Below are 24,007 nucleotides of genomic sequence, written 5' to 3'. Positions count from 1 at the left end.
GGGGTATATAGAATACATCTGTTGGGGCCGTAATTAGGATACATTTGTTGAGCCTCTTTGATTGTCTTGCTATATGTTCATATATGGGAAAGGGAGTTTATGGCCATGGGGAACAGCTGAAATAATAGGCGAGTATTTGGCCTTTGTTCTAACACACTGGTGGTGCAATCCCAATACAGCATACAGGCTCTTCTTGCCTCTAAGGTTTCCTGGCATCCCATCGCTGGGCCCATGTTTTAAAAACGTGGTTCCTTGAGTGAGCATAGGGGGGGAGGGGAGGAAGTTCTATAACCCCCTTCCTGCATGAGCGATGGAAGCCAGCTGCTGCTGGGCTGGGCACGGACCTGCTCCAAGCGGTGCCTCTGCCCTGCTGCCTAGAGGGCAGTGAGCAAATGGCCCTGGTGCTCTGCTGGGCACAGGAATGTTCTGAGCAGCTTGGGCTGCCCGTTGGCTGCTCCGCACTGGCCGTGTATTCAGCCAGACTGTGCCAAAACATTGAACAGGTCAAGCAGCAAGATAGTTGGCCGCCATGCTTGTTTGGTTTGGCTGGGTAACGGTGCTCTCGGCAGGGCAGGGGCAGGGAGAACACAGGAGGCTGTCTGTACAGTGCTGACTGCTAGCCAGGTGATTGCACTGCTGTCCTATTCCCTTTGCTACTCCTCTCACTCCACCGGGGGTGCTTTCTCCAGGGCATGCTGGTTCTCCTTGCCTTTCTCAGGCTGGTCTGTGCACCAGGAAGTCAGCAGCAGCCCTGGCCGCCCGCCCAGGGAAGATAGTCACTGTCTGGACTGCAAAGATCAGATCCTAAACCATAGGTGCCCGTGGGCTTAGTGTAATAGGGCCCCCCATTCCTAACTGGGCTCTCTAGTGGTTACCATGGTGTGAATAAATAATCATGCAGAGACCCCATGACTAGTGCAACAAGGGGCTTCACACGCCCCCAGAAGGCCCTGAAGCAAAGCCAGCAGGGCCATGCTTTGCCCTGGTGCACGGCCGTGCTCGGGAATGTGTGCAAAGGTAGCAGCGTTAGCTGGCACCAGAACAGTGAGGAAGCCTGTGTCGTGAGGCCTGTTTTGCACAGCCAACGGTAAGGATGGGCAGTCTCGCTTGGCAGAGCTGGGGAGGGGGGCCTGCCCACAGCCCCCGCCATGATCCTGATTTGCTTTCAATTAGTGTGTGTGGTGGAGGGGAGGGGAACAGGGATGGTGTAGCCACAGGCACGGGGGGAGAAGGGAACAGCAGCTCTGTGTGTATCCCCACTTGCCTAACCTCATGAGGGGTTCTTGTGTTGGGGGCTGTGGAGAGTATTCTGCGGGGGCGGGGGAGTGTGGAAGGAGCTACTTTTCACACGCAATTGGTGAAAACTGGAGGTTTGAGGTGGACAGCCGGGGGAGCAGCCTGCTTTGTCTCTCTCTGGTTTTGGTCACCTCAGGTGTGATTGTTGTGGAGTCTAAGACTAGACGTATTGTTACGCTGCACTCTTCCAGCAAGAGTATTTGCTGGTTTTGATCTAACTTCTCTGGGTGTATGCTGTGAACATAACAAGAATCTGTAATGGCAGGTAAATCAAGGGGTCTGACCCAGTGGCGTAGATCAGCACAGCCCCATTGACTCCGGCCCAGTAATTTTATTTTAAAACAACAGGCTGTAAATAACTACTACATAGATCATCCTCTCCACTCAGCAGTCTGCTGCTGGACAAGTACGGCCAGCTCCTGAACGTAACACCATCCTTCAGTCTGTTCCAGACACGGTGCTGACCCAGCAGCAGCGGCCCCGGCAGCTGTGTGTGCGTTGTCTAATAGGGATGCCCTGGCTCAAGACACCGTTTCCCAGCCCAAGGGATCATGTGAAGCCCTGGCCAGTCTTTGGTCTGCGGCTGGGTGAGAGCAGGGCTGAGTGTGCTGTTTGCTTGTTAAATTGAATTTACTGAGGGAGATCGGGGGGTGCTGGGGGCCTCCAGAAAAGCAGCCTTTGTGAGCAGGCAGCACACCAGTTCCCTTTTGTGGTTTGGAGGTTTTTTTGATACAATTTGTTATTCCAAGAACTACCCAGCAAACAGACCTGGTTAAACGAATCCCTGAAGGTTACTGGGGCTGGAGCTCGCTGTGCCTTTGAGCTCTCATTGGAGCCAATCACCTCTGCCCCCAGACAAACATTATAATTGAGCTGGGGGGGGGGGGCAGCACTGGCTCCCCTCAACAACCCACCCACCCACTGCAGTGGCAACTGGCTGGTGTCTGCGCTGACGGGGCATCGTCTGGGTTGGGAAAGGCAGTGTAACGGGGAGAAAGTGTAGGGTTTGGTTAATTCTCAGGCACACCCCTGTTCTGGGCAAGATGCTGACAATAACCCAATGGTTGCAGCAGGAACCGGAACAAGGAGACTCCTCCCAGTGTATCCCGCCGGGAGCAGAGAGGGGGAGAGCCCTTTCCTGCGGCCGCAGGTCCGCTCTGGAGATCAGCCCGGCCCTCGAACAACCTCCGCATCCCAACGCCACCCTGAACTTTGCAGGGTGCGTTAGATTCTGAGGCTGTGGTCACCATGAGCTGGACCAAAACCCCGGTCTGAACTGCAGGGCGTTAGGAGGCCTGGGTCTAAGCCCGCTGCAGAGCTGAGCTCCAGTCGAGATGCTGAAGAAGGAAGTGGCAGATGATGCTGTCCCCTAGCTCTGCTCCCGTAGTCCGAGCCCCACAGTCTTCAGTGTATTTGTCCTTCCAACCCCCAGGGAAGTGCTGTTAAGAACAATACTGCAGCTGACTTCCTTTGTAAAGCGTTCTGAGATCTCCTGATGGCAGGCGTTCTAGGGCTTGCTGTCATCCCCCTTTACAGATGAGGAGGCCCAGAGACTGGGTGGCCCCAGGTAGAGAAGAACTAGGTGGAGGTATCCCTCTTCATCCCTCTTTGCAAAGTAGGTCAATATCCTCATCTCTGCTTTACAGCTGGGGAAACTGAGGCCTGGAGAAGGGAGATGACTTGCCCAAGGTCACCCAGCAGGTCTGTGAATAGCAACCAGGTCTCCTGAGTCCCTGTCCTGGACACTGGACCCCATTGCCTCGTTAGTGGGTGGGCGGCTACATCTACACAACGAGCTAGGGGCACGATTCCCCTGCTCCTGGACAGCTGCTCGGTCTCCTAGAGCTAGCAGGAGTATAAACTAGCCATGCAGCCATGGTAACCTGGGTAGCGGCAGCTGAGATACAGCTGAGCCAGGCCGAGTACACACCAGCTTGGGGTGTGTGGGTGTGTGTGTGTGTGTGTGTGTGATATACCGTAAAGCAAGTATAGCTTGTTCCGTCTGTATCGTGTTTGTAACGTCCCAGGCGCGGCGCTGCTGATATAACTTGGCTGCCTCGTGCCTGGTTGCAATATCTGAATGTATTGGCTTTGTTGCTGGAGCGCTATTGTGCTCTGGGTGGGACACTGGCAGGATCACACTCCTGCCCCCAAAGAGCTTCCCATCCTAACAGAGTTCAGACAAGAAAGGCCTCCCCCTGACCCCCAAAATCTGCTTCAAGAGCTGCTCTGTGGCGGGCTCAGAGCCTGCGCTGCTTTCCCTGGACTGCTGAAATCAGCCCAAAGACTCCCGTCAACATCCCGTGGGCTGGGGCAGGCATCCTTGGAGCGCTGCTGCTGGTCCTGCTCTGGGTAGATGTTTTTTGGGTGCTCTGTTCCTTCCTGAGCATTATGAGATAGTGGCCCAGTTTTTCCCCACAATGCACAGGTAATACCACCGCCTGGGTGCACAAACAGCTGCTCTCTTTTTGTGCATGGACACAGCTTGGTTGTGTTGCTTGCAACTGGCTCACAGAACCTGTTTGCAAACACACGGCTGGTGCCTATACAGGCCTTAGCTGGGTTTGAACCAAGGGCTCCATGGTTTCCTGGCACACCTTAGACCTGCTCTGCATTCCCGCCCACCTTGCAGGGATGCTGCCTGCTCTGCCTTTATTGGCTCACTTGGGGGTTTTCCTGCCTGTCGTAGCTGGGCAAGAGCCAGTGAGTTTAACAATAAAAGCGAGCGGCTGTGCTGGGAGGTTGAGAGAAGCATCGGACATCTCTCTGGGTGGTGCTAACTGTTCCAGAAATAGCCTCGTCTCCCAGCCAAAGCTCCTACCACCAAAATGTTCATAGAAGCAGGCTCAGTGCTGGGTGTGAAAGGAGGGGGTTGCCCTACTGTTTCAAATCCCTCCCCCGCTGCTGCTACCCAGATGTGCATCTAATGCTGGGGAGTACGGAGCAAAGGCATTGGTGTGTACACGTGACCAGCCATGGGGGCCTCCGCAGAAAACTGTGTGCATGGTGCTGCCACCAGGGAGGTGTAGGGGTAGAGACAAGGGGGCCTTGAAACTCTTCTCCTCTTCCAAGAGCTGGAGAAGAGACTGTGAGAGTTGCTTGAGGCACTGAATGAGTTGGGGGTGTCTAAGGGCACCTGCTTCCAAGGAACAACTCAACACCAGGACTTTAGGAGCAGTTCCACTGCAGGGGAAGCCATGGAACCAGAAGACACTCATGCACCAGGAACCCATCCCAAGAGCTGGCCGGCCAGAAGACGGCTTATGCCAAGATCCCACCATGTGCAGCAATACCCCATCCAACTAGGATGATGGCTCACTCCGGGAAGCCATCCTCTGTGTGGGCTATGAAAAGGGACTAGCTACCTCGAGAACACATTCTCAACAGACGGGAGGAAGGAACGCCATGGGGAATGACGCCTACAGGAGAAAGGGGAGGTAGACATTGGGCCCGGGGCCAAGATTTTTTTCAAAGGCACTTGTCGAAGTCTCTACCCAAGTTCCTCTGAGTTTCAGTAAGAGCTCTGTGCTCCGCCCTTTGAAACCCTCCAGCCTCCCAGAGCAGAGTATCCCACCCCAGCTGCAATGCACGTTGAGGGGCCGAAAGCAAAGCCAGCTTGGGCACCCCAGGAAAAAAATTAACATTGGATTCCTGCCTAGCGGGGAGAGAGACCTTCTAATCTCCTGTGTGTGTGAATGAAACCCAGTTCAACTCCTGGCACCGCTGCAGAGGAAAGTGCAAAGCAAAGGCCCTATCCAGAGAACAGCGCTTGGAGGAAAGAATCCCATTTTATATCTTTATAAACCACCTCCCCATACTCCCAGAGCTCACTGGCAGGACATCTGATTTTCACCGCAGCTCTGGCCCAGCTCATTAAAGGGGGATGGGCTAGTACCATTGCTCAATGTTCAGCTTCTCTTCAGCCAAGCAGCTGCCAGGAAGCTACGGGTTCAATCCCCGCTGGAGCCATTAGCTTTCCTCACCGGCTCACAATCTCCAGACAGAGGCCAAGAAAGAGAAGTGGGGTGGAGTCCATGATTCACCCTGGTTGCTAAAAGCAGAGTCGGTACCAGGGGGCTCAGGGATTGGGGGCTGATAAGAAGTGAGCTCAGAGAAGAATTAAAGTGAGAATTTTAAATATATCCCACCCCCCCCCTTCAGAAAAAAGATGGTTCCAAACTAGTTTGTTGCTGTAAGGAGCATCCAGGATCTAGGGGCTTTGCATCCAGATTGTGACGGTCCATGTTGTGCTAGGCTGACCGCACTGGAGAGCGCGTCACAAAGGTACCATTCGGCGGCGGAGCTCATTGCCACCACGGTTAGGACCTTTGGGTGGTGAACACGGTTCCCGTTCGTTATAGCAAAACTGTTAGTAAATAACTTTTAGAAAGCAGCTAAATCCTCAAGTTTCAGGGCACAAGCCACCGGCTACCGAATTGGGGTCAGGAGGAAACTTCCCCGAGGGGCAGGTTTTCCCAAAACTGCAGGGTTCTTGCCCCTTGCTCTGAAGCAGCTGGCACTGGCCTCTGTTGGAGACTGGGCTAGATGGACCCTGCTCTGATCCAATAGGGAATTCCTACGTAATCCTCTTTTTACTCTGTTGGCTACAGCACAAGCAGTGGACTGAGGTCTCTGCACTCCTTGTGTGAGATGGCAGCCACTCTCCCACCAGACTTAGGTTCCGGGTTCAAATCCCACCTAGAGGTGAAGGAATCCCTAGCGAAAACCCCACATCTCTTCAGTGTTCAATGGCTAAGCCCCTGCCTCCTTCAGCACCCTGCAACTGAGGGCTTGGAAAGAGTAAGGGGTACAGGGTTTGGAGGGGTTTGGCCAGAGCCATCTGGCCAAAGCCCAGGGACCCTGCAGTTCTGCTGCCCTGCTGGGAACAGGGTAGAGGCCTGCTTTGAGCTGCTGGCCCGGGCGCCAACCTGTGCCATCCTAGCTAGCTGGCAACCAGTTGAGAATGGACTGAACAGCTCAGGGGCAGAACCCCTCCCATTTGCCTGTGTGGGGTAGCTGGGCCCCTCTGCAGCTGGCAGCCATGGGAGCGACGGCCTGAGGACAGCCAGGAAGGGCTAGAATGCATCAGGAATTGCCTCGGCAACGAAGCCAGCTCACTGGATGGGTGAGCATAATGATGGCTTCCTGGCGCCCTGCCCCACACCAAACTCTTCTCCATGGAGCAGGGGAGAAATCACAACAGGGACCTGGTCCCATCTCCTGGCCCCATCTGCAGGGCAAAGAGCCTGCACGTGGGTATAGATTGTCAGTGAGCAGAGCCGGGCTAGGGGCATCCCCTGGGGACACGGGCCTTGAAAAACTGGCATTGGGAATGGAAAGACTCAGACAGGGGAGGGGCTGGTTGCATGTCATGCCAACAAAAGAAGCTCGCTAATAAGAAAGACAGCGCCGGAGCCAAGAGCGGCGAGCGCAGGGGGATAATAAGTCATTCCACAATCTCCCTGTATCCAGACCCTTCAGCTTAAGGGCTTGACAAATTTGCTCTAATAACCAGGCCCATAAATTGTGGGAACGCGTGATGCTGCACTTGGTGCTAGTTTGAAGGCAAGAGCTTCGTGCTGAGAAACGGGCGCCTCTCGCGTTTCCTTGGCAGGAGGGGTGGCAAAGGGCAGAGTGGGAGGAAAGAGATCGGAACGGAGCGTGCACAGAGCCCAGTGCTATGTGCTGAGAGGCCGGGGAGCGAAGGGGGGTAGCAGCTTGGTCACGAGCTTGCAGGCCTGAGCCCCTAGTGTCACACAAACTAGGTCCCTCCTCTAACCTGACCCCATCCTCCAGTCCCACTCACACTGCAATGCTTGAACCGTTCATTATGGACTTGGAAATCCCCAGAGGGCATCGTCCAAGCTGCTCAGTGAATGCCAGTGGTGATGAGTTAATGTGGCCTCGCACCTTCCAGCAGATGCCCTGGTTCTCAGGTGTTTAGACCCCACCCATGAAATTCTCCTCAGGCCTGAAATCCGACCTGCTCAGTCTCCACCTCGCGTTTTGTGTCGGTGTAGGAGAGGTTTGCAGGAGTCAGTTGTGCTCTTGTCATTCGTACCGATTCAAAACCGATCATCTAAAGAGGAAAGGGAGTGAGACCGGTCAGAAATTTAAGCCTATTGTTGGATCTAAGGAGAGGCCTGAGACTGGTTGGGGTTGAGGGGTGTCACCAGAGCTGTGGCTGTGAGGAGCCCAGCATTGGATTAGCCGGTGGGCTGCGGGTCAGGATTGAGGGGCATAGACAGAACTGTATTCAGGGAGTTTAACGCCTGCGCTGCATGAACTTTCACATCAGTGAACTTGCTGACTGTCTATGAATATTGTAGTGAACCCCGAGGCCACAGGAGCAGTCGATGGGAATTCACTGTTTCAATGGAGCAGCTGTGGAAGGACACGGTTATGAGGTATTCACCCAAATCTAGTAACACTCTCCTCTGCCCTGCTGTCCACGTCACTACTGGCTGATGGATATTCTTTTGCTATGGGACTGTGCGGTGCCTAGAGTGACGGAGCCCTGATCTCGGCCTCAGAGGGGCCATATTGCCACATTCGAGCCAGGCATCCTGCGGAGGGGATGGCGTGAGAGGCTGCAGGGTGCGTATTCCTAGGAGACTGAGGATGTCACCTCTGCTGACAAACTTCTAAACGCGGGGGTTGGATCTTGGACTCCGCCCCCCCCCCCCAGCTTGCCAGCTTGGATGCCACTTGAAATATATTAATGGGACACTCTTTTTTTTTTTTTTTTTTGGCTCAATAACTGCATGGGCTCATCTGACTTTGGTTTTAACCAGGCCAAAAACAAACCCAGCCACATTCCATCGAGGGTTGGCATTTTCCTGTGCCTGGCCTTCCGGACCATAGTATTTCATGTTCTTGCTGTAAAGGAGGTGGGAAAAGCTTGTGGTCTGCAAAGAGATCCCTCCACAACAGGCTCTGGGGCTCAAAGGATGATGTGGTTAATGTGCTTGCCACACAAGGGCTTTTAATGCAAAGCAATCTTCCGCCCTTGCTTTAATTGCTCATCCTTTCTGATCCACCAGAGGGGATGGGTCAATGGGTTAGAAAGGCCAAGACTTGCTGGATCTATCCTTGACATGCCCAGTCCAGCCCACTTGGTGAGTTCCCTGCAATTTGCTGAAATTATCAGGCAGGACTCTATTGTTCATTTGTGTTACAGTACTGGGATCAGGGCTCTGCTTTGCAAAACCTTGTGCACACACACGAGAGACAGTCCCTGCCCCAGAGAGCTCAGGTAGGGTGACCAGATGTCCCGATTTTATAGGGACAGTCGCGATTTTTGGGTCTTTTTCTTATATAGGCTCCTATTACCCCCCACCCCCTGTCCTGATTTTTCCTATTTGCTGTCTGGTCACCCTAAGCTCAGTCTAAATAGGAAGTATTGTTATCCCCATTTTACAGATGGGGAGATGAATGTTCACACAAGGAGGCTGTGCGAGAGCTGGGAATAGATCCTTGATTTTTCTCCATTCCAGTTCAGTGCCTTAAACACAAGATCACTTGCTTCAAAGCAGGGTCCCATCTGCCTTGTACAAACACTACAGGTGACTTTGACAATCTGGCCCTTACTTTTATGCCAGTGCCTGGAATCAAGGGTGGGAACAATTGTTGGAATGTCTAGCTCTCTGATCTGCGAGCATAAGAAACCTTGGCAACTGCAAAGCAGATAGGCAGCTTATGATTTACGTGGTCAAAACAGCGAGGGAAGCAACTGCAAAGCAGATTCGCATTCAAATGTTTAATATTTGCTGGCACAGAATTGAACATGGACAATGAAAGAGCATTATGGAAAGTTTGCCTAAAGAGAACCCATAAGGGGGAGGGGGATTTTCCCCACTATCATTGGTCACAGTTTTCCTTTTCCTCTGATGTCATATGTACAAGTTGTCTGCTGTGTTCTACCTCAGAGGTGGCTGCATTTCAGTGATATATATATATATTATTAGTTTATTGAGGATTAAAAGCAGTATATTAATAAAACATCCTTCCTTGTCGCATTAATTACTAAAACTGCACTCGACGATACTTTTTTTTGTAGCATCTTTTTAATGTATAGTCCTCTAGAAAAATAGGATGAATTGATTGAATTTTTTCCCTCATCCCTCACTGCCACATATTAAGCCTCATACATTTCAGTCAGCGACAACAATGCAGCATCTGCAGCCATAGCAATGTGGTTTCAACCAAGTGAGGCGAGAGCCAGTGGCTCCAAATATTTGCTGTTTCCTAGAACCCAGAAGAGTGAGTGAGTGAGTCTGTCTGTCTCTGTCTCCCTGGCTGATTCTGCTTCCAATTACACTGGTGTAAATCAGTAACAGTGGGGTCCCCCTGGTGAAAAAATAGCACGAGTAGGATCCGGATACTTGTGTGTCTCTGCTGTTCCTTACATAAGTCCTGAAGTGCCTGTGGAGTAGCTTTCCCAATAACAAATAAATCATTCTCATACTTCCCAGTGAATTATTGCTTCCTCCCACCTGCGTGATTTTTCTCAAATTTTAAAGATATTTTGGTTTTGCAACTTTGCCAGTTCCCATCAGCTCTTGAAATATATTTGTTTGTTGAGTTTTCTGGGCTGCTCACAAGCAGTTATATCATTCTGCCGTTCTGCTCCCCGGCCAGCATTCCAGTAGGTTGCATAATTCTATACTCCGTGATAGATGCACAAGCCCTTTGCTCCCTGGGCAGAGAGTCCAAACCGCTCTGAGCCTGTCGTAAGTCAATGCAGGCGCCTTGTGCCTGATGACTTCTGAGCCCTGAGAAGAGACTGCTTTACAGCCAGCAGTGGAGGAAAGCGCCGAACCCACTCTGGTCCTGGTCCTGGGTCAGGATCTGAGCCGGATGGGCGCTGAATGCCTCCACCAAGACAATTCCTCTGAAGTCAGTGGGGATTGAGAGAGCAGAGCACCTGGCCACATCAGGCCCTGCAGCCCCATGCAGTCAATGGAAAGGCTTGTCTTGCCTGGATTTTGGCTCGGGCCGCCAGGGCGTTGAGCGCTGGCTGATGCCGCAAAGCCAGTGCAGAGGTTTGGTTCCAAGTTTGCAGTGAATTGCAGGCTCCGCTGATGTGGGGCAAGGTGCAGTGTGGTTCATCTGCCTTCCAGTCCTGACCTAGCAGCCTCTTGCCCTGTTTATCCAGCCCTGTGTCCTTTCCCCCTGAGCATTTGTTTCAGACAATCCTGTTCTGGAAATGATCTTGGCCTTTTGTTTCATTAACTCTGACCCCAAGGGCTTAAGCAGAGGGCTTCGTTGTTTACAAATTGAATAAATGAAATAACTGACTGCTCTTCTCTGGCTGAAGTGGGGGATCCCACCCATACACCCTTCAAACTGAAGAAGCTATTTCCCCTGCACACGCCCCCCCCCCCCCCAGTCTATGACGGAGGACAAGGCTTGCTATAGCTCTTCAGCTGATGGCATGGGACTGGGAGTCAGGAGATCTCCATTCAAATTTCAGCTCTGCCACTGACTCCCTGTGTGACCTTGGACAACTCACCTCTCCTTGCTGTGCCTCCACTCCACAGCTGCAATGCGAAGAGGGATTTGTGAGGGTGTGAGTGCCTGCGTAGACAGGATTGTGAACCCTGCAGTGCTCAGCTTTGTATTACAGTCACGGGAGCCCCCTAGCTGAGATCAGGGCCTCTCTGCTCCAAGGAGCTTACCAGCATAACTAAACACAAGGAGATGAAATGACTTAGCCGGATCATGCAGCCTTCTGGGGCAGAGTGAAGGGATAGAACCTGGGTCTCCTGGGTCCTAGCCACCAGCCCGCCTGGCCAGAGGGGGGAAGCATGATTGATTTCTGGACTCTTTGTGAGTTCTCACAGAAGGGAGCGCTTCTCCCTTCTTGCACCGAAGAACGCTGTCTATAGGGAAAATGGGGGCGGAATAGTTTTCCAGCTTGAAGCCAAAACCAAAAAGGTTTGTAATAAATGCATCTATTTGTCTTCAGCTCGGTAGTTCCCAGACAACAGCAGCTCAGACAGTCAAGGTGGCAGAAACTTCTGGGCCTTGCTAACAGGGGATGCTTGAAGACTTCCTAGTCCCTCTGGGCATATTAACCCTATGGCCTCCCCATCTGCATGCTTCAAGTTTCAGACAGCAGGCGGGTTGTCATCGCTGTAAATGGTTCTGGCTTCACTGCCCTAAGGACAACTCACCTCTCCTCCACCCCCGTACCGGGCAACCACTCAAAGTTCTTCATGCTAATTTCATTTGGAGAAATCAATTTTTTTGGTGTAAATGTCTGTTTTTGTTTAAAAAAATACAATTCTGGGTTGTGGGGTGGGTGGGTGTAGGTTTGCATCTGTGGTTTTGTGCATCTGTATTCTTTAAACTGCACCAGGAAAAAGCGGTGTGGGGGAAAGAGCCAAAGGGAAAACAAAAAGGGTCAACAGTGAAAATTTGGTAAAAGTGGTTTTTAAAATTACAAATAAACCAAAAAAAGTTGCTTTTTGGAATATGCAGGAAAAAATGAAACATTTGTGTTTTGACCAGCTCCGGGGGCTTAGCACCGGGGGCTCAGCTCACTGCCACGGAGAGCAGTAGATTTCCCCACGACCAGTGTGGTGTCCAAGCAGCCTTTTGTGTCCTAGATTAGCTTCCCTATTACTTTATCATCAAAGAATGAATAGTGGAGACATCCAGCTGGCCCCTACCAGCCAATGCCAGATTGTTCCCTATAGTAGATTGTTCAGCATCTTGGTCTGTCTCATTTTTTATTCCACTTTTGAAATGATCGAAGCCTCTGCCATTTGTCCGATGTTCCTTCGTCCCGGTAGGATATCGGGTGGGGGCGCCACTTGGAGAAGTGAGGAAAGAGCCCCCGGTTCCGCACTGGTAGATAATGTTGCAAGCTGCAATGATGGCTACGTTGTAACAAGCCATGGCTGCATGATGGCCCGGCATCCCATGGACCAGTTAACTTCCCATGTGGACCCGTCCCTAGAGGGAGACAAACTCCACAGTCTCTTCTAGTGGGCACACCCTGTGATGATGTTGACCAACTAGTAACGCGCTCACCAGTGTGTGCTCCCCTTCCCTTGTCTGGATGCAGCCTGTCTTATAATAAATACACCCATCTGTACGCGTGTCCATCTGTCCTCCCGCAAAAGGTGCCTGGCATTGTGGCCGTGTCCTGCACAAAATGGCAGAGCTCGAAATCCACTCCCTTGGGTATGATCAGGGCCAGCTCCAGGCACCAGCCCACCAAGCATCTGCTTGGGGCGGCGCCTGGAGGGGGGCGGCGCGGCGGGGGGCTCCGGCCCAAGAGCGGGGCCGCGACTGGGCTCGCCGCCCTCCCCCCGGCGCTCTGGACGGTCGGGGAGAGCGGGGTCCCGGCTGGGCTCGCCACCCTCCCCCCGGCGCTCTGGACGGTCGGGGAGAGCGGGGCCCCGGCTGGGCTCGCCACCCTCCCCCCAGCGCTCTGGCCGCCGGGGGCTCTCCGCCCTGCTCCCGGCACTCTGGCTTCCAGGGAGAGCGGGGAGCCGCGGCGGGCTCTCCGCCCTGCTCCCGGCACTCTGGCCGCCAGGGAGAGCGGGGAGCCGCAGCGGGCTCTCCGTCCTCCCCCCAGCGCTCCGGCCAGTCGGGGATTGCGGGCCCGTGCTGGGCTCGGCGCCCTCCCCTGCCACGCTGGGGGGGGGGCGGGGGCGGCGGGGGGCTTTTTTGCCTAGGGCAGCAAAAAAGCCAGAGCCGGCCCTGGGTATGATTATTGCACTCCAGTAGCTGCAGCCTAAAGAGGCCGTCGGATGCATCATACGCCTTGTGGGCCAACTTGTAATCTGATGGCATCAAATAAAGCTCCGAGCAGTCCCGGAATTTCAGCCCCTTCTTTCAGGGCTTGCTCGAACCAAGAGTCCAACGTGAGTTAACCAGAGAAGCTAGGTCCTGCTGCCTGGCCCCTTCTCCCTGACCCACCTGCTCCCGGCATGATTCTATGATTCTCCCAAGTGAGCTGCTTTGGGCCTATAAGGACCAGATGACCTGCAGGCTCTCACTTGAGCCCTGGCCTCAAACCGAGCACCAGGCAGCAGCTAATTAGTCACAGGTGGGACTCAGTCCCTTAAAGGGCCCTCCCACCCTGACATAAACTCTTTTAAGTTAAGCAGTAGGGCCTGTGGGTGTGGGTCAGAGAACACTGGGCTGTATTCCCGCTTCCTCCCGTGCATTCCATATGGCTGCAGCATGTGACACGCAGAGGAGCGGGGAACCCTGTGCAGCCGCTGTACTGTAACCTTTGGCAATGTCTGTGGTGTTGCCAGCAGATGGATGATCCTGGATAGAGGATGAGCAGTGGGAGGCGGGAGCCGACTGCAAATATCAGACTTCGCAAACCTTTCCCAAGGCCATCAGTGTCCCTGCAATGTCTCCCCTCCCCACCTTAGATGTTTGTTCCTCTTTGCAGATTCATATACTACCACTAAGGCCTGCTGAGTGTCTCCACCCCTCTAGCCCCCCGCCACTCTGCAATGGCTGCCCCACCAGCTCGCAACGGCAGGGTCAGCGAGGGGTGAATGAGGAGCGCCGGGCTGGTGCCAAGCCAGGCGGCTTTTCAGCTCTGCCTTTAAAGCGCAGAAGCAAGTTTTGAGTTAAAGTTCATCCCCATAAAACTATCCCCAAATGGGACCTCTGAAAACCTTTAATTCCTCTAGATTGTTACTAATTGTTGAGGATGGGAGCAGGGAATGCAGTTGGCAAGGGAGCCAAGTGAGACTTTAATTGCCTCTCTCGTGCCTTGCCAGAGACTTCATAGGAAAGAATGAGTTTGGAGGCTAAGTGAAACGTAGGCTTCCCGTGTTGGGGATAGCATGCAAAGATTGCCTCTTGTGGCACGTGCTGAGTACAAAAGAGAACTCTCTTATTTGGTGGCTGAAATGGGGCAGGCGAGGCAGATACCTAGCTCAGACCATCTGGCTTTGAACAGGGCATCTAGCAGTCGGTCCTTGCTGGGATTTGGAAGGAGATTCTTCAGGCTTTGTCATTCCAGCAGATGCAGCGGTGGGGATATTAGAAAGACAGCGCATGGGTATCGTGTCAAGAAATCCTCACAGGCAGATGCCTGGCTCTGTTGCTAGCTTTGGTGCAACTGCACTTTCAGGTGTAACTCCCCCTGCTTCTCTGGAGTTCCACTGGGGTGAATTTGACCTGAAGAATGCAAACAGGAAGGTGGCGTTAACAGCCGATGGAAAGAGCTGCAGAGGAAATCATTTGTAGTGCACACGAGGTTGCATTGCTCCTATAAACTTTCAGGAACTCTGCAATGTGTCTACCTCTAGCTTACACACAAGCTGTCACTCCTCACCTAGAGTCGGAGAGAGCGAGAGAGCACCCCTGTAATCGGCAGCGAGAGAATGGATCAAGGGACAAAGCACCGCATCCACCACTGCAGGGAAGACTGAGCCCTGGCTGGAGGCATCCCTGTGAATTTGGCAGGTGGATCAGATGGGCCAGGCTTTGACTTCCAGCTGATGGAGTGGAGCCATGCCTGAGCAGTGCATGGTAATTATCTCTCTTTTCTTTCTCTCTCCTTGGTCTGAAGGCAAAACAGCTGCATAAAACCAGATGCTCCCAAATCTATTCCCATTCCAGCCATTGCCGTCACTGGAGGAATATCCCAGCTCTCCGTCTCTCCATGCATGTGCAAGACGCGGTTTCTAGTCTTTCATAAGAACTACATGGGTACATCTACACTGCATAAAAACCCTGTGGCACACAAGACTCAGTCTGGGTCAATTGACTGGGGATTCTGGGGCTCGGGCGGCGGGGCTAAAACTAGCACTGTAGATGCTTGGGCGGGAGCCCAGGTTTGGAGACCACCCCCTTTGTGAGGTCTGAGTCCAGGCTCCAACCGGAGCCCGAATGTCTACACTAGAATTGTATAGTCCCGCCACATGTTTTGGTGCAGTGTAGACGTACAACTCCTGTTTGGGGACAAAGCTGGTTTTTAGTCTGGTTCTTTGAAATGGGGAATAGAGTCGCAGAAAGAAATCCATGCCTGGGCCAGTGGCGGGGATGTTGTTGTGCTGCTTCCAAGCTTTACTGCTGCCGGGTTATTTCGATTTCTGGGCTTGGTGCAGCAGGCAAGGAGTGGGGAGGCTTTGGGATCTGCTGTTTGTTTGAACTGAAGTCCAGTGCGTTGGAAACTCTGATCTGCCGTCGGTTCCTGGGAAAAGCCTGGTTTGAGCCAGGCCTTATTTTCCCCCAGTGAGGCAGGCTGCTTCTGCCTGTGGCATCATTCCCCGCAAAATCATCTGTCTCCAGCTAACTCAGCGACAGAGCCGGCTCCAGGGCTTTTGCCGCTCCAAGCGGCGCAAAAAAAAAAAAAAAAAAAAACGCGATCACGATCTGCAGCGGCAATTCGGCGGGAGGTCCTTCGCTCCAAGCCAGAGTGAGGGACCTTCCGCCGAATTGCCGCCGAATAACTGGACCTGCCGCCCCTCTTCGGAGTGGCCACCCCAAGCACCTGCTTGGCATGCTGGTGCCTGGAGCCGGCCCTACTCAGTGAGCTGGCTGGGAGCAGAGGCTGCACTCAGACACTGAGCAGGAAGAGCCGGCTTCAGAGATGACCGAACTGCTGGCCTTGGCATAAAGACCCGTTTCCATTTACCGAAAAACAATGTGTATCTATCCCTGGCAGGTGTCTCTTGCCATGTAGGTGGCTACTCCCAAAGTTTGTGGTCACTTCTACGCTGCTTGTGTTAGGCTTAGCCCCAGCAGGGAGACGATGTAATTTCAGACCCAAATAGGACAGACTTTAAAGGGTCCATGTGCCTTATACCTAAGTCAAATGAGGGTGACATAGCAAGTGTGTGCTGAGGCATCTTGCTAGCCGAAGGCACCCCAGGCTGGACTCCTCTCTGGAGTAAATGGTGACAGTGGAGTTACACCAGCGGTGAACTTGGCCTACTCTGCTTGCTTTGAGCCAGTGCAGTGTCGATCCTGTACCAAAGTGCTACTGTACTGTAGAGACTTATGGTGGGAGTCACCAAATGGGGCTGTTAGTCTTACAGATCTTTCTCTTTGCGTTCCGGGGGGGGGGGGGGTGGTTTTGAAGAAATGCCGGGGTGCTGTTAGGTGGGTGATGCACGGTCTGTTGGGGCGGAGCCGCAGCAAGCACCAGCTGGAGAGATTCTCTTTGCTGTGTCTCGCTAACTAGCCAAGCTGGGGAGCAGAGTTGCTCGCTGGGAGCCCAGCACAGGTTTGAGGCCGGGATTGTCTGAGCGCCAGTCGTGACCACCTCCGTCCCAAGGCTGGTGTATGTGGCACAAACAGGCTCCGCTAAGACAATACCCTGGCTCCGCATCACTGATTCCTCCTCCGGGGGAAGCCAGCGTGCGGGACCGCAAATGCTGCTTGGCAGAGGGGAGCAACCACCCAACAAAACGAGAAGAAACCGGTCTCAGCCTTGTCAATGAAGAGCTGGCCCTGGGCTCTGACATCCCCAGAAAACCATGCAGCTCCTGAAGACTTCTGGGCCTCTAAGGATCCAGCGCACATCAAAAGCCACATTCCTTTCATCCCCACAAGCTACACAAGTTCCAGGTTTGTTTTTCCCCCTGGCATGGTTGGAGGCATATGAAACCATTTCTATTTTGCGGCTGTACAGACTTCTCTGGCAGAAGCCCCACCAGGCAGCACGTGAGCAGCCATGTACTGTGGTCTCTCGGGGCACAGAGCGCTGATCCTCAGTAAGGAATTCTTACTGGGCCTGTCGAGGAAGCTAGGTTTCCGTGCGATAGGATCTCGACGGGGGGAAGAAAAGCAACCAAGAGATGTTATGGTTTTAGTTCAACTCTTGCATTTCAGTGCTGTGATCCAGCTAGTCATGGGAAAAGCGAGGGCTTTGGGAATCTGGAACCCTTTAAGAAAGATTAAACTAGATATTTGATTGCAGTGGAAAATAGGAGCATGATAATAAGATTGTGGCTTTGAATAGCTAGAGATTAGCATTACTGGGAGGGGGGTTAAGCTGTTTGCTTATGACAAATGCCCAAGATACATGTGTTGGGGGGGGTGGAGGGGAGTGTTTGCGCTGTACGTGACATCAGCCATGCACAGAGCAACTCGTGTGATGGCAGAGCTGGGAACCACAGGTCACTGGGCAGACCAAGAGCCCAGGTCTGCAGCCCGTAACCACACCCAGAAGTTCCATGCAGAATCAGTCTCTAAACTAGAGCATTGGACATGAGGAGGAGGAGGAGGAGGAAAAGCCTAGGGCTAAAGAGGAAGAGGGACCGTGTGCTTAAGACACTTGACTGGGACTTTGGAGACTGTACCCAGCTCCTGGCTCTGCCAGACACTCCTTGTGTGACCCTGAGCAACCCATGTAATCTCCTTCTGCCTCCCTTCCCCGCCTGTAAGGGCTCTTGTCCTGTGTGTAACACGTCCATTTGTCCCCAGGGACCCCGCGCAGCCTGCAGGGTCCCCGCAGTGACCCAAGCGGCCTGGCTGTGCTGGGTGTCGTTGTCAGGCTGAGGCCAGCCTCCGGCCACGTTGTGTAGCTCCACGTGCTGCTCTTTTGGCCGGCTCCGCTGCTGCTGTTTCTTCCACCTTTCGTTGGGCCCAATTCTGCTCCCGTCGCCATCTCCCATGGAGCTTAATGGCAGTGGGACCCAACTTGCTATAACTGAGGAAGTTGGATGATCCCTACAGCTACCACTTGAGCTCTTGATTCCCCCACCTCCGGACAGCTCTTGTGGGCGGCGATGTTGGGCAGGCTCCTCGCTGGAGCCTAGGAAATGAGCAGGATGCATCGGGGTGAGTCACCAGCACAGGAAATGAATGCAGATGACATCCTGGCAGAAACAAACGTGCCTCCTTTGGGTTTAGATAGAACGTTTTGTTTTATCTGGGAAGGTGACGGCTTACAGCTGAGGGTTTTTCTGTGAGCAGGTTTATTAGCAGCTTTACTCCTACCAAGTGGCATTGGGCAGGGCTCGGGCGTAATGTTAACCTGCATTCCCAGCTTTCGTTGCTTGGCAAGGCTTTCTTTTCCTCTAGAAACAGAGAGGATGAACCTGATTCTCCACTCACTCACCCTAGCACAAATCAGGAGTCACTCCACTGAGGTCCATGGAGCTATGCTGGTGGGAATAGGAGATTCAGGTCCAAATACTTGGAAATGTCGTAACTAATTTTATACACTGTGCTGACCTGAGCCTGCTGTCTGACGGCAAAGCCTTGGCTGTATTTTGGCTAGCATTGCAGGGCAACCATGATCTGCAGCATTAGGGGAATTTACTCTGCAACGGGTCAATTGGTGCCCTACTTGCTCCCAATGGGTTATTGCAAGCAAAATACCATGCAGGTATACGACCTCCCTTTGCCTGTCCATCAAACAGGGCAACGACCACCACTGTAAATGGCTTTGAGCTCTAGAGATGGAAATTAGAGCTAGGTGGTATTCATTACTATCCTATAAAGAATAATTGAGATTTCATTACATTAATTGTATCTTGGTAGATCTTCCTGCTCAGCTGGTCTTAACGTGGTAATTTCAATCACACTTTGAATTCAGTGTTTCGTGGGGGTTAAGCATGTTTCCCCACTGCTCCTACCTTTATTGTTGGGAAATCTTCCAGGCATCAACCCAAATTCCTGCTTCCTGCATCCTGGCTTGGGGGCAAAGGTCTCCTGCGTGAAGCTAACAGATCAAATAATGGTAATGGGAGGGGAACATTTTTATGGAATCCGGTTGTTCCGCTTTCTATTGAAAGCGTTTTCTTTGCTGCTGGTACCACTGTGCTCTTCTCCTGGACACTAGGACAGCAGCAAGCCAAGGAGCTTTGATAGGGAATGGTATTTTTATTAATGGTTTAGTTTTAAGGGCTCCTCTGAGCTTAAACTCAGAAATCCCATGGAGGATCCTGTGGGAAATTGGCTGGGAGGCTGGAAATCTCTTGGAATTTAGGATCGCTGCTCTTTTAATAACTCACCTGTGACTGGGAATGCCCCAGTGTTCTCTCCTGTCTAAATAGTTCGAAGTCTCTCCGTGTCTCTAAGCAAATAACACCAAGGCAGCAAACAGGCTTGGCCACTTTCTCTTGGTTAGCTCTCGGTCTTAACGTGCTAAAAGAGTTCTGTTACTACCAAAGGACAGTGTCCCCCAAGGGCGTGGAAATGAATGAACAATGGCAGTGGGACCTGACCTGGTCCACCAGCTCTTGCTGATACATAAATGCATTGGCTTGGCATGGTATTTGTCTTCCAACCTGCAACGTTGATCCTTGTTCTCTTGCCATGACTGTAGGTCTGGTAGGCTGAGAAGCAGATCTAGAATGAATCCAATCGTTTGGCACGTCCCTGCAATGGCCTCGCCATTGTTCACCTTACCATTATGGACTGCTGCAGCTTGATTGGCTTGTCGACCTTTCGGCCTGCGGAGGCCCAAATATGGGGGGCACACGGAGAGAGAGACCCTAGAAAAGGGGGGGGGACACGCATTATTTACACCAGAAACTTAAAATGCTGCAGGATTCCTTCCTTGAATGTAAATAACTCTCTCTAACCTCAGCATTGTGATTCTTTATTACTGATCTAAATAGCTTTCAGCAGTGAAACGTGAAAGGACACCAGATTTGCATGGACCATAGGTAACCTTGAGCCTAAAATGGATAATGTCACTTGAAATGAGGGACGTTGGAGCGATGGGGCAGTTCGGATGCTGGTGCTATAGGGCCTGGGGGTCCAGTGGCGAGGGCTGCAAACTGGGAAGAAGGAGCGGTGGGTTATAGTACCAGCTTTGGCACTGGTACTCTGGGCAAATCACCCCGCCCCTCGTTCCAGTTTTGTTGGACATTGGGGCCCGGTTTGCTAAAAAGGCTAATGAGCCTTCATTTACACCACACTTCAAATAATATCTGATCTGGATGACCTACAGTCTGTGCTGAAATGCCCATTACTCAGCGCTGAGAGAGAGGTGACAACTTTGTTAAAGGGCTTTTGGAATCTGTAATATAACCAAGGAAAGAATTACACCATTGTGGTTGCTTTAAAGGTCCGTCAGAGGTTCCATTGTAAACCCTGTGTTTTCAGGGGTCTAAACTTCTCTGTAAAATAAATAAACTTATGTTTGGAACTTGGCTAAATAGGTGTCCCCTCTGCCTTGCTAGGGAATGCAGATGCTTAATTAAAATCTGCACAAATTCTTCTGAGCTGCCATAAAGCTGAGAGTGAAGGGGGAGGAGGGAAGCTTAAAAGTTTTTCATGTCAAGAAATGTCCTTTTTTGGGCCATCTTTAAAATTCAAAGCCAACATCACTGTTGCTCCTTGGTAAGGTTGTTGTGTAACAGCAGGAGTTTTCCAAGCTGTGCAGCCCGTCCAACTGGTGGGTTATAGTGGTTTCCAATGAGTCACGCTAACCAGGCCAAGTTCCTACGTACTGCACTGTGTGAAATGCGTAGCATGCCCACTGTAAAACTGACACCAAGCTGCTGGGGTAAATCTGACTGGGGGCTGAGCCAAGCTATAGATGCAATACGCAGATTCTTTCGATGCGCCTCTCGTCTGTGGCGAAGATGCATCTGTGTCTAAGGTGTGCAGGCGAAACTGTGTGCAACATAAGCACTTTGAATTGGAGAGAAGTAAGAAAAAACATAATTAAAAAACATTAACCTGAAAGCAAGCATGGGCCCAGCTTTCTAGTGGTAGCCACTACACCGAATACACTGGGTCTCGCCCCTTCCTCCTAGAGACAGGGGTCTGTGCAGAAGTGCCATACTGAAACAGGAAGATCAAGAGGTGACCCCGACAGGCTGTGATGTTCTAGGTAATCAACAAGGTATCTTGGTACTGGGCCTTTAAGAACTGACAACCAACTGTTGGTCAAAACTTGGTGTTGGCTAGACCCAGTTCTAGAGGCTCTCTAGCGGCTCAGCGCAGAGCAGATCAGTGACAGCAATAGCTGAATGAGTGTCGTGGCGCAGCAACCAGGGGCTGTGGCAAACCGGCAAAGGGAAGCCAGCCTGCCTGGCAGGTGGAGGGTGAATGAAGTTTGGAGGCCTGAGGTGGGGCTGGGGATGGGATGCGGAAAATCAGCTGGGATCCTGGCCCCCACTGGAAGGGAAAATTCATCAAGAAAAGTGCAATATAGAGACCTTGCGATGCGTTTTTTTTTTAAAGGGTTAATTGACAAAACCCACAAAAGTCACATGCTTTAAATCCCTAAGGAAAGGCTGGACTGTCAGTCAGTCTTACAGGACAAAGGGAGGGCAGGAGAAGGCGAGAGGCTCAGTTACATGAAGGGGCCAAGTGCCCGTTTCTTCTCTCTGGAGCATGTCGGGCAGGTTCCACTGCTGTCACTGATTGCTTGCACTTTCTTCCCCCAGTGCCATCTTGTTGCCTGGAGGACAGACTGCCATCAGCCCTTACACCAGTATCTGGGTATGTTTCCCTTTGTCACCTCACCTTCCGTCTCTCTTGAACCTTCCTTCCGATTAGTGGTGTTTAAATTGAGCTGTGCTTTTTCTGGGGGTTCTCTGGTGCAGCCCTTGATCTCTGTACCACATGGTCTCTGTACTGGAAACTGTGGCTCCAAGTTACACTGGTTAGGTGGGCTCTGAGAAAACTGCTGGCACTAGCTCCTTGGCTGGGCAAAGTTTTGGGAGCCTTGACCCTGTCTGAAATGGCTGGAAGCAGCTAAGATTGCAGGGTGGAAAAAGAGATTGGGGAGAGGGGGGTTGTTTTTCTGGGCACATTCACTGGAAGCAACAGAGCATTTGGGGGTTTGAGAAACAGGCTGTCTGGGTTTGTCCTGGATCCTTACTTGGGCAAGGCACCCGGTCCGGCCAATGAGAGTTGGACTGAGTAAAGGCTTCACCATCGTGGCCCAGTTGCTACCCAATCATGGCCCTTCCTTATAGAATCATAGAACTGGAAGGGACCTCGAGAAGTCTTATAATCCCGTTCCCTGCACTCAAGGCAGGACTAAGTATTATCTAGACCATCCCTGACAGGTGTTTGTCTAACCTGCTCTTAAAAATCTCCAATGATGGAGATTCCACAACCTCCCTGGGCAATTTATTCCACTGCTTCACCACCCTGACAATTAGGAAGTTTTTCCTAATGTCCCTAAACCGTCCTTGCTGCAATTTAAGCCCATTGCTTCTTGTCCTATCCTCAGAGGTTAAGGAGAACAATTTTCTCCCTCCTCCTTGTAACAACCTTTTATGTACTTGAAAACTGTTGTCATGTCCCCTCTCAGTCTTCTCTTTTCCAGACTAAACAAATCCAGTTTTTTTAATCTTCCCTCACAGGTCATGTTTTCTAGACCTTTAATCATTTTTGTTGCTCTTCTCTGGACTTTCTCCAGTTTGTTCACATCTTCCATTTGTCCGTGCCTTATGGCTAGGTCCGAGGGTTGCAAGGCAGAGTAGGGTTCTGGATCCATGGTCCCCTCTCCACTCGCTGGGGTCAGAGTTTGGAAACCATCAACAGTTGCTAATTAGCCCGTGTGCATTTCCAGGTAAAAACTGTGCCTGTCTCTGCTTTCCTTTATCTGGGCTCTGGAGTTTTATCTACCAAGTCCACCCACAAAGGGTCTCCCAGCATGATCCATCCCACTGATAGTCAGTCTGTGCCGCCGTACAGTACCACATAGGCACAGCCGCTGGGAGGCGCTACGTGCATAGCTGGGTGAAATTACTTCTCTCCACCCCCAAGGTTTTACTGTGCTGTTCACATCCCTCTCAAGATGGCAGCAGATCTCCAGCATCCTCAGCCCTACTGCCCCTCCAGCTCTCTCCATGTGGTTCTACAAGGCCACCTTCCAGGTGCATCCTGGAGCACACAAAGGTCCCAGCTCCACCTTGCTGCAAGCAGATTCTGTACTGAATTTGAAGGCACCTTCCCAATCTACCACACTTACTTTCCATAAATCCATGTGCAGTTCTAACGGGGGACAGGGGACCCTAGGAAAGATGCCATTGCAGCCCTCAGCACTGCAAAGGTTGGGTGCCCTTTTGCAAGCAACTCATCTTGGTCTCGCTGCCCTCACAGACGCTGAGGACAGCATAGTCAAAGGTGGCCGAGGAGTGCACGGATCCCAACTTGAAATGCCTTCACGGAGCCTGATTTTCAGAGAGCAGTAAGCACCCACAGCTCCCCCTGACTTCCCCTGGGATGGCTGTTGCTCAGCATAGCTGGGGGGGGAGGGATAGCTCAGTGGTTTGAGCATTGGCCTGCTAAACCCAGGGTTGTGAGTTCAATCCTTGAGGGGGCCACTTAGGGATCTGGGGCAAAATCAGTACTTGGTCCTGCTAGTGAAGGCAGGGGGCTGGACTCGATGACCTTTCGGGGTCCCTTCCAGTTCTAGGAGATAGGATATCTCTGAAAAGAAAATCCAGCCCAATGGGTCTGTAGTTGAGCATCCAGATATTGAGGCATCTGGGATCCATGGCCACTGGTGAAAACATTGGCTTGAATGTGCTGCCGTTTTGAAACAAGAGCAGAACTTGGAGATTAGCACTGTAGCCTCGGGGCCAACGTTGGTGTTGGGAGTTAATATCTAGCTCGTGAGAGCCGGTTTCTGGGGGATGAAGCGCACCTTCTGCACAAACAGAGGGCTATAAGCTGTGTAAATCCACTGCAACTTGTCCATGACATGAGAGCCTGTAACATACACAGTCGGAAGACAAGAGTTTCTGCCTGCATGATGCTCAGAGCGGATTATTGCACATGTGATTAGTAAATGTCACAT

At 52.0% G+C, this 24,007-nt stretch overlaps 1 protein-coding gene across 4 annotated transcripts in view; it reads left to right on the top strand.

Moving 5' to 3' along the window:
- The window catches only part of COL8A2 (collagen type VIII alpha 2 chain), a 149,782-nt gene that overhangs the window by 33,154 nt on the left and 92,621 nt on the right, over window positions 1–24,007 (top strand). Inside the window, exon 2 of one of the 4 annotated variants that reach the window (XM_054012082.1) lies at window positions 21,639–21,693. The exons of 2 other annotated variants lie outside the window; for them this stretch is intronic. The gene's annotated coding sequence lies outside the window, so the exon portion shown is untranslated. Of the gene's footprint in view, window positions 1–14,736; window positions 14,812–21,638; window positions 21,694–24,007 lie in introns of those variants that run through there. One more of the 4 variants, XM_054012083.1, reaches the window with a different exon arrangement.

This window comes from Malaclemys terrapin, chromosome 22, assembly GCF_027887155.1.
Source record: "Malaclemys terrapin pileata isolate rMalTer1 chromosome 22, rMalTer1.hap1, whole genome shotgun sequence".
Lineage (NCBI taxonomy): Eukaryota > Metazoa > Chordata > Testudines > Emydidae > Malaclemys > Malaclemys terrapin.
Note: the sequence above shows the minus strand (reverse complement) of the source record. Positions and strands in the feature narration are given on the sequence as shown.